The 14,068-nt window shown below is 40.5% G+C and overlaps 1 pseudogene across 1 annotated transcript in view; it reads left to right on the top strand.

Annotated features, from left to right (window-relative positions):
- The window catches only part of LOC147410605 (lysine--tRNA ligase-like), a 40,081-nt pseudogene extending 26,696 nt beyond the window's left edge, over positions 1-13,385 (top strand). The window contains exons 2-9 of the transcript XR_015177098.1: positions 9,241-9,366; positions 9,451-9,739; positions 9,822-9,918; positions 10,036-10,192; positions 11,473-11,615; positions 11,690-11,758; positions 11,850-11,993; positions 12,122-13,385. The product of XR_015177098.1 is annotated as a lysine--tRNA ligase-like (transcript). The remainder of the gene's footprint in view (positions 1-9,240; positions 9,367-9,450; positions 9,740-9,821; positions 9,919-10,035; positions 10,193-11,472; positions 11,616-11,689; positions 11,759-11,849; positions 11,994-12,121) is intronic.
- The last annotated feature ends 683 nt before the right edge of the window (positions 13,386-14,068 follow it).

Raw genomic sequence — 14,068 nt, forward strand, 5'->3', positions numbered from 1 at the left:
ATTTTTCAAAGCTTCTTTGTAAGTAGAACATCATCATCAACTACTAGGAGTGCATAAGCCACCAAGTCAGTAAACCTTGTAGGTTTTCAAATCTCTCTTCTAGATCTACTAACTGCAATAGAGTTTGGTTATTGCAGAGGCTTTTGAGCTAGAACATCCTCTTGATCTGAGCCTAAGTTCTCATTATCTGAATCATTTATGGGACAATTAGTTGTTTGAACATTCTTTATAGAAACCTCAAGCACCACCTACTGTGTAGCACCATTTTTCACATTCTCCTTTTGAGAATCCTTCTGCTTCATTTATTTATCATATTAGACTCACAAAGGTAACATCCCTACTTAAAATAAATTTCTTTGATTTGGGGCACCAATGCATGTATCCCTTTACACTTGTGCTGAAGTCCAAAACTATAGTCTTCGTGGCTCTAGGGTCCAATTTAGTTTCTTTAACATGAAAGTATGCAAGACAACCAAAAATATGCAAACAATCATAATGTGTAGCATGTTTTCCTTGCCATACCTCTATAGGAGTTTTTCCATTATTTGCAGTTGTAGGCTACCTATTGATGAGATGACATGCATGTGTCTCTTCTTTAGCCCAAAACACCTTTTCCAATCCAATATTGGAAAACATATAGTACACCTTCTCCATTAAAGTGCGATTCATTCGTTCTACCACCCCATTCTGTTGTGACATATTTCTAACCGTGAAGTGTTTGACTATCCCCTCATCATAACATACTTGCAAAAATGGATTTGACTTATATTCACCACCATTGCTTGACCTGAGCCTTTTTATTTTCCTATCAGTCTGGGTCTCCATCATTTTCTTTCACTAAAGAAAGATGTCTAGAACTAAATCTTTATGCAGTATTGTGTACACTCAAACTCGTCTTGACAAATCATCAATAAAAGTAACGAACCAATGTTTACCTCCCAAAGATGCAACTTTGGTAGGTCCCCATATATCTGCATGAACATAGTCTAGTGTCCCATGAGTATGAGAACTGCGGTCTGAAACTTGGCTCCAGTCTGCTTGTCCATAATGCAATGTTCACAAAATCTGAATTTACGAGTCTTAGTACCATTTAACAAATCCTGCTTTCCCAATCCTAGCAAAGCTTTCTCTCCCGCATGTCCTAAGCGCATGTGCCACATTCTGGAAGTAGCAGTCACAATCTCATCTAAGCTCTTAGAAACTGTTGGTCTCCCTATGATTGTATTCCCATGTAGAAAATCTAGATTTCCTTGTCGAGTACCCTTCACTATAACAACTACATCAAGTACCACTTTTAGGACTCCACATAGTAATTTTGAAACCCTTTGAGTCTAGAGTTCCTAATGAGATGAGGTTTTTCTTTAAATCTAGCACATACTAAACATCAGTTAAAATTCTAACTACTTCATCATGCATCTTCAAATGAATTTTTTCCTATCCCTTTTAATTTACAAGCAATATCATTTCCCATTAGAATAATTCCTCCATCCATCTCTTGAAAAGTTGAAAACCAACCCTTATGAGGACACATGTGAGTTCAGAAGCCACTCATTAAAATGACCAAGTGATGGTGAAACCAGCAAAGCAAATTCCGAATCATCACCTTCAATCTGTGCAACATTCAAGTTCGAATCCTTATTTCTTGTTTTTCAATTTGGGACAACATTTCTTCCAGTGGCCTTTCTTGTGACAAAAGGCACACTCCTCTTTTGCTGGAATTTTTCTTTCAGACGATTCTCCTCTTGTCCTCGAAGAGACTTACCCCGCCAACCAGGCTTTCTATCATCTATTCTGCCCCTTACTATCAAAATCAATATTCAGTCTTGATGGACTTGTTGGTCCTTCTTCGGATTCATCAAGTCATTTGATACATCATCATATTTGATTTCACTTTTTTCCATATAGTAAAGTACTAGACAAATGTTCATAACTATCACGTAATAACGCTTTATTCTCATTTTCTTTTCTTACTTCAAGGGTTTGTAAATTAGCAAGGATTTTATTATAACTATTTAAATGTTCAAATATAGAAGTACTTGATTTATACTGAAAATGAAAGATTTTCTTCTTCAGATAGAGCCTATTTTCAGTGCTCTTTGTCATGTACTTGTCTTCTAATTTGTTTCATAAATCTTTAGCCAAAGTCTCTTTCATTGTAAAATATTTTGGATCCTTGGAAAGGCAAAGTTTGATGGTGCCGCAAGCTTGATGATTGAGCTTCTTCCCATCCTTCTCTTCCATAATTTTAGGTTTATTCTCTAGAGTAATATTCAACTCTTGTTGGACCAGAACATCCAAAACTTTGCATTGCTACATGCCGAAGTTGTTTGTTCCATCAAATTTCTCCATTTCAAATTTTCCACTCGAAACCATAGTTCTTGGTAGTGATTAGAATCTCGAAATCAATCAATAACTAGGTCAAAACCTAAAGCTCTGATACCAATTTGTTGTGTGAAAGCTTGCAACAAATAGAACAAACAATGAGAAAGAAATTAATTGCAAACAAAATAGAGGAAAAACAAGAAATAGAAGACTCGATTTACGTGGTTCAGCAACATGCCTACGTCTACAGGCAGCAATGATCAATCAACTATCTTCAATGAGATTTTAAAAAATTCATCAGAAACCCTAGTCCCCTGTTACACCCATTATCACTCTCTCTCTCTTTCACAGCTCTCTGTTTTACATACTTAAGGTTACAAAGAGCTGAAAAGGGGTCGGATCAAAACCCAAACCAAATGGTCCAATTAATATGCGAATAATATTTTTCACTAATTCCAATTAATATTGAGTTCATAGTTTGTGAATTGAACCACAGTTCAATCAGTACCACATGGCTGTGGAATAATATTTTTTACTCCACCTGCACCATGGGTTGAAAATTTTGATGACTGGTGATTGGCACTGGGAACAATGAGAACTTGGTTTTAGAGGTGGTCATTCAGAAGCTCAAACAACACACCATGCCCTAACAAGTTATAGCTCAAGAATGGGAATAAGGTAACATCTTTCAACAATGTTAAGTGAATTTTTCTATTGGGCTTAAATATAGAAATAAGGTGTAATGTGATATTGTTTCCATGGATACCTCTCACTTATTGGGGAGGCCTTTGTAGTGTGATGGAAGTGTGCATCATGATGGCTGACATAATACTTGTAGTTTTGTTTGGGACAGTACACAAATTGCATTAGTGCCTACTAAGGAGGTTATGCCTAGGTGTAACGGCCATGTACTCTGACACCTAGAGTTTAGGTGTAGCTCGCCCCGGAGTCACCTGGGAGCCCCCATGTAATACTATGTAAGGCTCGTTATGAAGTCATGTCAGTCCCAGTACTAGGGCATATCTGTTAGCTTAGGGTACGTGTCAGTCCCGTGCCAGGGCATCCTTGTTAGCTTAGTGGTATTTTCGTAATAAGGGAGTATGATCGGCCTCCACTTTTGATGTTTCCTTCTGAAAACCTGGAAAGGGAAAGATATCTACCTTGTAGGAAGGGTGTCAGTGCTATCCCAATCCCTGGCCTACACCCACGTTGTTGAAGCCCTTGAAGCCCAGCTCCGTGGAAGTCTCGCGTGTCATAGGATCATCATTTGCTTGTAACGCATCTATTGCTTTTGTAACGCGTTGCACCATGTAATTCAATATTATATCAACAAAGTTACCTCCGGGTTTTGCCTCGTTTACTTGTTTGCTAGCTACGTGTATGTGGTGTACGATCATTTTACAAGCTTGCAAATGGATTTGACCCCATTGCGCCGCACGAACCCACTTTGAAAGAATAGGGCCGTGACAGTTGGTATCAGAGCAGCAGTTGTTTGAGCACAATTGGTATTCCCCCTAACTATTCCCTCGAGATTCCATTTAGTTTACGCGAACGATGGCAAGAGGAACTACTAGTACCGCGGACCAACCCGCTCCAAACACACCACTATCACATACAAATAAGGAACGCATTGAGGTATTGGAGGAAATGATAGGTATGCTATCCGGTATTGTTGATGGTATTGCGCAAATAGATGATCGCCAGAGCACGCTGGAGGAAAGATCTGAGACATTCAGAGCCAGAATGACTGACCTCGAGGAAGATACCCGAGGATCCATAGCCACGTTATAAGAACAGATTACGGAGCTCACTACTAAGGTAGGCCTCCTGGTAAGAGTCGTTGGTAACGAACGGCCTACCAGTAGTGAAGCTTCTCCCTCGCGCTTGCGAGTTCCCGAGCCACGCGCCTTCAGTGGTGCACGCGATGCGAAAGAGCTCGAGAATTTCCTATTTGATATGGAACAGTACTTCCGTGCAGCTCGACCGGATTCAGAAGAGGTAAAAGTCACAACTGCTTCTATGTATCTTGCAGGTGACGCTAAGCTATGGTGGCGAACAAAGTACACCGAGATGGAGAGTGGCCAATGCTCCATCGATACATGGGAGGACCTCAAAAGGGAGCTGAAGAATCAGTTCCTACCCGAGAATGTGGAGTTCATTGCCCGTAGGAAGTTGAGGCAACTCCAAAATACTGGTACCGTACACGACTATGTCAAGTAGTTTTCCGCCTTGATGCTTGATATCCGTGACATGTCAGAGAAAGACAAGCTGTTCTCGTTTACAGAAGGGCTTAAGTCTTGGGTTCAGACAGAACTACAGAGGCAACGTGTGCAAGACCTCACGACTGCTATCGCCGCAGTTGAGCGGTTGACAGACTATTCTCCCGTGGATAGGAATAGAAAAAAGGTATCCAATCAGTCGAAAGGGTACTCTTCGCAGAGTGAACGCACCCATGGGTCTTCCAAAGGTAAAAATGGAGGATCTAGACATAGTCCAAGTAGGAGATCCCACCGAGATTCCTCCTCTTCGAAGAACACAGGTACCCAGTCCAACAATCACCGCAACAAGATTCAGTATTACTTGTGTGGTGGTCCTCATAAGATGTTCAATTGCCCGTAAAAAAGCAAGTTGAACGTATTGTTAGCTTCCCAGAGTGACCCTAGTCACGAGAATTCAAGTGAGAAAGATGAGGATAAATCTTCTCACATGGGAGCTATGCATCTGTTGAATGCAATGAAACAGACCTCTGAAACTCAGAAGATCCGTCAGCGTAAGGGTCTCATGTATGTTGATATGGAGATTGGTGGTAAGACCACCCAGGCAATGGTTGATACAGAAGCTACACATAGCTTTATTGCCCCTGTAGAGGCGAAACACCTCAATATCTGGCTCGAAAAGGATTCAAGCCGTATGAAAGCTGTTAACTCCGAGGCCACTCCTATACAAGGGTCGGCCAAGTCCGTGGCCATCAAGATAGGTCCATGGAAGGGTAAGCTAGATCTTCTCGCAGTTCCACTCGATGAGTTTCGAGTTATCATTGGGATGGACTTTCTGTGACAGAACATGGCCGTTCCGATGCCATTTGCCAACACTTTGGGCTTGCTAGGGGAAAGGCCAAGCTTCATTCCTCTCTCTACAGGTAAAGAAGAGGGAAAGATGATCTCAGCCCTTCAGCTGAAGAAAGGGTTGAAGAAAGGTGAGCAAACATTTCTTCCTACCTTGCGAGTTGAACTTGATGATCAGGACCATAGTTCAACTCCCCCATTGGTAAAATAGGTTTTGACTGAATTTGATGATGTTATGCCGGAAGAGCTTCTGAAGACCCTACCACCACGTAGGCCGATTGATCATCAAATCGAACTAATACCTAGTGCCAAGCCTCCTGCAAAGGGGCCATACAGGATGAGTCCTCCGGAACTAGCTGAGCTACGCAAGCAACTTGATAGACTTCTGGAGTCTGGATTTATCAGACCTTCGAAGGCACCTTATGGGGCACCTGTTTTATTCCAGAAGAAGCATGATAGGTCATTGCGACTTTGTATGGACTACCGAGCGTTGAACAAGGTTACCGTCAAGAATAAGTATCCGATTCCGCTGATTGTCGATTTGTTTGATCAACTTGGGGCAGCTAAGTACTTTTCCAAGTTGGATTTGAGATCAGGGTACTATCAAGTACGGGTTGCAGATGGAGATGAGCCGAAAATAACCTGTTCTACCAGGTATGGTGCTTATGAGTTCTTAGTCATGCCCTTCGGCCTTACGAACGTACCTGCGACATTCTGCACCTTGATGAACGACCTCTTCAGACCATACCTCGACAAGTTTGTTGTGGTATATCTTGATGATATCGTAGTATACAGTTCTACCTTAGAAGAACACGTTCAACACTTACGCAAGGTATTCCAAGTGCTTCGCGACAATCAGTTGTATGTCAAGCTAGAGAAGTGTTCATTCGCTCAAGAACAGATTATGTTTCTTGGCCACGTTGTGGGTAATGGACAGATTCCGATGGACATGGAGAAAGTGCGAGCTATTGATGAATGGAAAACCCCTTCTACAGTCATAGAACTTGGGTCATTCCTCGGTCTTGTGAACTATTATAGACGTTTCGTCCAAGGTTATTTCAAAAGAGCCGCACCTTTCACTGACCTGTTGAAGAAAGATCACACTTGGTCCTGGTCGGACAAGTGTCATGAGGCGTTTGAAGACCTCAAGCTTGCTGTTATGCAAGACCCAGTCTTAGCTCTACCCGACATCACAAAGCCGTTTGAAGTTCAGACAAATGCATCTGACTTTGCTATTGGAGGAGTGTTGTTACAGGATGGGCATCCGCTTGCTTATGAAAATCGAAAGCTCAATGATGCTGAGAGACGCTATACCACACAGGAGAAAGAGTTGTTAGCTGTCATCCACTGTTTGAGAGTTTGGAGACATTATCTGTTGGGGTCACAAGTTCATGTGAAGACCGATAATGTGGCCATGAGCCATTTCCTGACTCAGAATAAGTTGACACCGAAACAGGCTCGTTGGCAAGAATTCCTCGCAGAGTTTGACTTGGCCTTGGATTACAAGCTAGGAAAAAACAACAGCCTGGCCGATGCCTTGAATTGCAAAGCAGAGCTAGCAGCACTTCAGCGACAAGTTTCTCAGGTTACCAGCACTTTACAGCAGAGAATTCATGATGGTTTGAATAGTGATCCCCAGGCGAAGGCCATATTGGATATGGTGCAGAAGGGGAAAGCATGCTGTTTCTGGATTCGTGATGGATTGTTATATACCACTAAGAGCTGCATGTTTGTTCCACGTGCGGACGGGCTAAGACGAGAACTAATGAGAGAGTGTCACGACACTCCATGAGCTGGCCATCCGGGCTGGCGCCGCACATTAGCTCTCTTGGAGCGAGGATACTACTGGCCGAACATCCGTGATGATGTGTTAGATTATGTGAGGACCTGCCTCATTTGCCAGCAAGACAAGAACGAGCGCGACAAACCAATCGGGCCACTGGAACCGCTTCCAGTCCCCCAAAGGCCTTGGGAAAGTGTTTCTATGGACTTTGTCACAAGTTTGCCGAAGGTTGTAGAGTATGGATCCATCCTTGTGGTTGTGGACCGTTTCTCCAAATATGCTACATTTATACCAACCTCGACATATTGCTCAGCAGAAGAAACAGCGCACTTGTTCCTCAAGCATGTCATCAAGTATTGGGTGGTGCCCAAAAACATTGTCAACGATAGAGATTCAAGATTTACAGGGAGATTCTAGACTGAATTTTTCAGATTACTTGGGTTTTAGCTTGACTTTTTGACCAGCGAACATCCTCAAATAGATGGGCAGACTGAAAGATTTAATGCCATGTTGGAGGAGTATCTCAGGCATTTTGTCACTGCCAACCCAAAGGATTGGGCGAATCTACTTGATGTCGCACAGTTCTGTTTCAACCTTTAGAAGAGCTCTTCCTCCAACAAGAGTCCTTTTGAACTTATTACTGGCCAACAACCTTTAACTCCTCATACTATTGTTTCAGGATATCAGGGACAGTGTCCAAGGGCGTACAAGTTTGCTAAGTTTTGACAGGACAACAATGAAATTGCCAGATCTTACATTGAAAAAACGTCTACGCGGATGAAGAAATGGGCTGATAAACATCGTCGACCAAATCGTTTTAAAGTTGGTGACTTAGTTCTACTCAAGACAGATCAGTTGAGAAGGTTCAACCGAGTACAGCGAGCACACAGGGGACTACTACAGCGTTATGAAGGTCCAATGCTCATCCTCTCTCAAGTTGGCAAGGTCTCCTACAAGCTGAAGTTACCGCACTGGTTACGCAACATCCACCCTGTCTTCCATGCCAGCTGTCTCAAGCCATTCCATGCAGATCCAGCACGCAGCATTCCAACACGTTCACCCTCTCGTTCAACAATCCATCCAGAACGTGTTGTCAACCAAGTTCTCACCGAACGTCAAGTCAGCAGTAGTTCAAGTAAGCAGCAACACATGGAGTACTTTGTCAAATGGAAGAACTTACCAGAATGCGAAGCCACCTAGGAGAGAGCAGTGAACCTACAACCATTCAAGCAGAAGATTAAAGAGTTTGTCAGGGACAATGCGACGAGGACGTCTGTAGAATAGGTGGGGGAGACTGTAACGGCCATGTACTCTGACACCTAGAGTTTAGGTGTAGCTCACCCCGGAGTCACCCGGGAGCCCCCATGTAATACTATGTAAGGCTCGTTATGAAGCCATGTCAGCCCCCGTACCAGGGCATATCTGTTAGCTTAGGGTACGTGTCAGCCCCGTGCCAGGGCATCCTCGTTAGCTTAGTGGCATTTTCGTAATAAGGGAGTATGATCGGCCTCCACTTTTGATGTTTCCTTTTGGAAACCTAGAAAGGGAAAGATATCTACCTTGTAGGAAGGGTGTCAGTGCTATCCCAATCCCCGGCCTACACCCACGTTGTTGAAGCCCTTGAAGCCCAGCTCCGTGGAAGTCCCGTGTGTCATAGGATCATCATTTGCTTGTAACGCATCTATTGCTTTTGTAACGCGTTGCACCGTGTAATTCAATATTATATCAACAAATTTGCCTCCGGGCTTTGCCTCGTGTTGCCTCGTTTACTTGTTTGCTAGCTACGTGTGTGTGGTGTACGATCATTTTACAAGCTTGCAAGTGGATTTGACCCCCTTGTGCCGCACGACCCCGCTTTGAAAGAATAGGGCCGTGACACTAGGCCACAAGTTTGGATACCAATGCATCTGTTTATATCCCTTTTACAAGGGAGTTATCCCAAGTCCCAACTGCATGTGGAATGGTGCAGCATATATGTTTCAGAATTTCATTTCATCATCCATCATCCCCCCCCCCCCTTAATTTATATGGAAACTTAAATTGTTAATTTTTTTTTTTTTTTGGTAGTAGGGAACTCGATATCGTCAGCGTTATTTGGATTTAATATGTAATCCGGAGGTTGGAGAAATATTCAAAACCCGATCTAAGATTATTTCTTATATAAGAAGTTTCCTTAACAATCTCGATTTCTTGGAGGTTTGTCTCAAGTACTCGTTGCATTGTTTTGAAAGCTTATTTAATTTCTTTTCCTTCTTCTACTAATTTAATTATCCTCATTAGGTTGAAATAGCCATGCTGACCAATGAAGAGATAGACAGAATAGCTTGGCAATTTGCTGCTTCTCACGACGAACTGCAAACAAAGTTTTGCATGCGCATTTCCCCTAAGTTTTATCTCAAGCAGCTAGTTGTAGCTCTTGGTCAATGGAAACGTGTCTACGAGATTGGAAAACAATTCAAAAATGAAGGGATTGGTTTGACTCATAATCTCGAGTTCACTACATGTGACTTTTATATGGCTTTTGCTGATTACAATGACATGATGGTGTTAACTGAGCAAATGTTAAGTGGTGAGGGGGTGCATTCTCTTATTATTACAAATTTCGGATGACTTTATTAGATTTTCATAATATTGTAATTCAATTTAAACAGGTATGGTCAAGGACCTGACAGGTGGTTATAAAATTAAATACCATGCAAATGGGTATGACAAGGATCCAATCGAGATTGACTTTAGTCCTCCTTTCAGGTGTGTGTAATAATTATTTTTATGATATGAAGTCAAATTTACTTGTTAGTCAAGCCTATATAATCTTCAAAGTACTAATTTCTTGAATAGATAAATTTTATTGTCTCAACTTTGCAGAAGGATCGACATGATAGAAGAGTTGGAAAAGTTGGCGAACCTTAGTATACCCAAGGATCTATCAAGTGAGGTAGCCCGCGAGTATTTGTCAGACGCATGCATGAAGTTAGATGGCCAACGCCCACATCCTCAGCCAACAGGAAAGTTGTTGGAGAAGGTCTGACTCTCTTTTAAATCCTTAGCTTCCTTAGATCCTTAGCTTCGGGATACACAAGGACAAAGATTTATGGATTTGTGAACCACCAGGTCAGAGTAGGGATAGCAACGGACAGGTTTAACTAAACACGACCCTGATTATATTAGGACACCCCGAACCCACCCCTGCCCCGATCACCTTCACAAAACCGTAGATCCTTAGCTTTGGGATACACAAGGACAAATATTTATGGTTTTGTGATCTGCCAGGTCAGAGTAGGGATGGCAAAGTTCTTAATTGTTTGCCCCAACCCCGCCTCTGCCTCTAATGGGTTTTCCTAGAAACCAACCCCATCGAAAGTGCCTCTAATGGGTTTTCCCCGACCCGCCCTGCCCCAATTGTCTTTCAAACCAACTCCATTGTAAGTAAAAATAGTGTTGGCAAGGAGATTTGAACCTGAGTACATGCGTCTTACAACTACACTAGGTTGTAATTGTTGTTTACAATGTATGTATTTCTATATATAATATATGTAATCGGGGTGGGCCGTGGTGGAGTGCATCAAATCCGTACCTGCCCAGAACCTGAGACTGGTTTTCATTTTTAATATGGTGCGGGGCAAAATTGCCATCCCTAGGTCAGAGAGCATACAAAGAGCGTACAAAAGAAAAGCGTCAGACTATCACGATTCATCATGATAGTTATTTTTCCAAGCAAGAGTAAGATCACATTCTAATTTAGGCAAATGAATCTTCCACATGCAAAGGGCCCAGGTGCATGTCTTTTTGAGATAGACTGCTTGATGATTGCTCAATATGGGTACATGCCTATGCAAAAAAGATTTACTAGATGATATAAGGACTAGGAGATAATGTTGTTTCGTAATACATCAAACAAGACTTTTTTCATATATACAACAATTGTAATTTATGCCCTTAATCCTTGAAAGACAAACAATGGTTAATGTACAACAATTAATTCGTTCGATGCTTTATGTTTGAGTACACCAAAGATAACCAAAAAGAGAAGAAAAAAAAAAAAAAGAGATTAACAGAAAAAATCAGATGTAGCTCTTTAGAAAATGGTTGACTTGAAATTATGTAATTTGTACTGTACTCTGAGAAAAACTTAAAAGTGGATATCTGGTAAAGACTTTTCGTGTAAAAAAACCAGTAAACAAAAGTGAATATGTTGATGCTCGAACCTCAATGTTTTCATTACTTTTGTTACATCTGAGTTCTTCTGTTTATATTAGGTTCAATGTAGTTATATTTTTTTACTTTTTTATTTTCAATTTGCAGCTTGTGGGGTACTACTTGGAGGTGACTGTACAAATCCTACCTTCATCATTAACCATCCAGAAATAATAAGCCCTTTGGCAATGTGGCATAAATCAAAACCAGGCCTGACTGAGCGTTTTCAATTGTTCATCAACCAGAATGAAGTATGATACCATTTAATCATGGCAGCTTGATGTTTTAATACATGATTCTTGTATCACTAATTTGGATTGGTCAGGTTTGCAATGCATATACAGCAGTGAATGATCGAGATGTCTTATATGAGCGATCTCTTGATGGACTCCCGGTATCTATATAATTATATGTTAAGTAATGGACCAGTCATAAGAAATATTCAACGAGAAATTTGCTTGATTAAAGTGGTGATGTTGTTGCAGCTCATACAACCAGATGAGGATGAGGCAATGGCTGAAAATCATACATTATGGACAGTTATGGAATATGGCTCACCCCAGACCGCTGCATGGGGTATGAGAATTGATCAGATTACAATGCTATTGACAGATTCACAGAATATCGAGGTTCGATTTAGGTCATTTCATATAAGTTATATCCCATTAATACTGGTTCCGAATTGTTGATTTCTAGATGAATTTTTCCTTTTAGAATATCCATCATGAATAACCTTGTGTGGTATTATGTGGTGCAGGAAGTTATTCTGTTTCCAGCCATGATGCCTTAAGCCAGACCATGGGCCCTCTTCCAAAGGTACAGATTTAACATATGCAGTGTTCAATGTAATTTCGCCAAATAATTACTTAATGGGTAGCATTTTGTTGCCGAAGTCCTATTCAAAGTGTTTTGTTCTATATGGGTAAAAAGTTTCCGTATGAGATGATTTTTTGTGAGAATAATCTCTATGGTGAGGAGATCATCCTCACAAAAAATCAGTCATTTCTAAAACTTACTAGCCACGGTTTATAAGTTGAAAAATAGTGAACAGCTAATTTTTACCATTAGTTTATAAAACACATTTGACTGGGGTTAGAAGTTTCGGAATGACCTGATTTTTTTGTCTGAATGATCTCTTTACCATAGAGACCCTCCTCACAAAAAATCAGCCCATTCCAAAACTTTTAATCCATGTAAGACAAAACTTTGACTGTGGAACCAAACCATTGTTAATATAAGTGGTGTTCAATAATTTTTGTCAAATAATTGATCCGTGTAAAAAGATATTTTAGATCTAAGATCAACATTGGACTAACTAAATTCCATTTTCTTCTTGCTACTTAAACAGCTAAGAGGTTTTAAGATTGTTCGAAGCTGGGAATGGATGGCTTAGTAATGCACTTAGTTCAATCTTGAATAAGTAACATTGTTGGTGGTCTCTTCCTTAGTTCATTTCATGGATCATTCTCTGGTTACAACTTAATTATTTGGGTACATTGATTCTTCAGTAGTTCTTGTATTTTTTTTTCTTTTCATTAAAGGTAATAACTATATTCTAAAGTAAATGAATGGTTCAAGGGTCTTTCTATTGATCATTTATTCCTATATAACATAGGTCAGAAGAAGGAGGGAATAAAATGGTTTTTTCTAGGAAAATGTGATTTGCAGATTTATGGCTATGATTACTTGAGAAAAAAAATATTATATTCCAAAAGAACTTAACTTCTTTGTACGGTGGAAAATTATTTTGGACCTAACATTTTCCTAGGTTCAATAAAAAATCAATACACTAGGTTTTCTTTCCATGTTTTTTTTAGTGAATTTATCTTCTTAAAATGTTATCTGTTATATAGCTGTAGGCATCAAAATTTAAACGGCCCCCATAGCATTCTAAGTTAATAAAAAGGCCCTTAAATCAAAATGGGACCCACAGGTCCAAATTAAGGCCATTGATTGGGACAGGCCACATATGGTTTGAATTTTGGCTTGCGCAGATTAAGCCTATGATCTAAATAAAAATTAAGTGATCCACATATTAAATATTGGGCCCTACACCCAAACAAATGAGTTCGGCCTAATAATGATCCATTAAATCCTTAAAATTGGATTTGGACATATTTAGCCTTTTAAATAAATCAATTAACCTCTTTAACTTGGGGTATTATTGGAAAGCTAAATTACCTTAAGTCTATAAATACAAGAGCCTCTCTCATTGAGAAGGGGATCTGGATCAATTTCTCTCAAAAGACAGAAGCTCTCATCCAAAGACAAAGCAAAAGTTCTTTAGAGATTCGGACTCTGACTAAAGAGAAGATCAAGTGTAAAGCTCTTCTCCGAAAGTCAAGAAAACCTTCTCAACCGATAAAGCGCGAAGCTCGGAGAGAATAAGATCTACAGAAGCCTCTACAGAAGATCAAGCACAAAGCAAAGCCAACGTCAAAGCATCATTCTCAGTCGATAAAGCGCGAAGCTCGGAGAGAAAAAAAGCTACATACATCGTCACTATTTTGTATTTGACTGTTAATCAGAGGAAATACTGAGATCTGTATCTCTTTTTCATAAAAAATCAATAAAATCATTTACGATTATATTTCACAAATCTCGAGGTAGAGCCGTTGAAATTTATTATTGACAAATTTCTAGCACGCCCGGTGGGACTATCTCAACCTCTCATCTTTAAGTCAAATTCAAAAGCATCAACAAA

Source organism: Akebia trifoliata, chromosome 1, assembly GCF_017979445.1.
Source record: "Akebia trifoliata isolate Shusen 1 chromosome 1, ASM1797944v1, whole genome shotgun sequence".
Taxonomy (NCBI): domain Eukaryota; kingdom Viridiplantae; phylum Streptophyta; class Magnoliopsida; order Ranunculales; family Lardizabalaceae; genus Akebia; species Akebia trifoliata.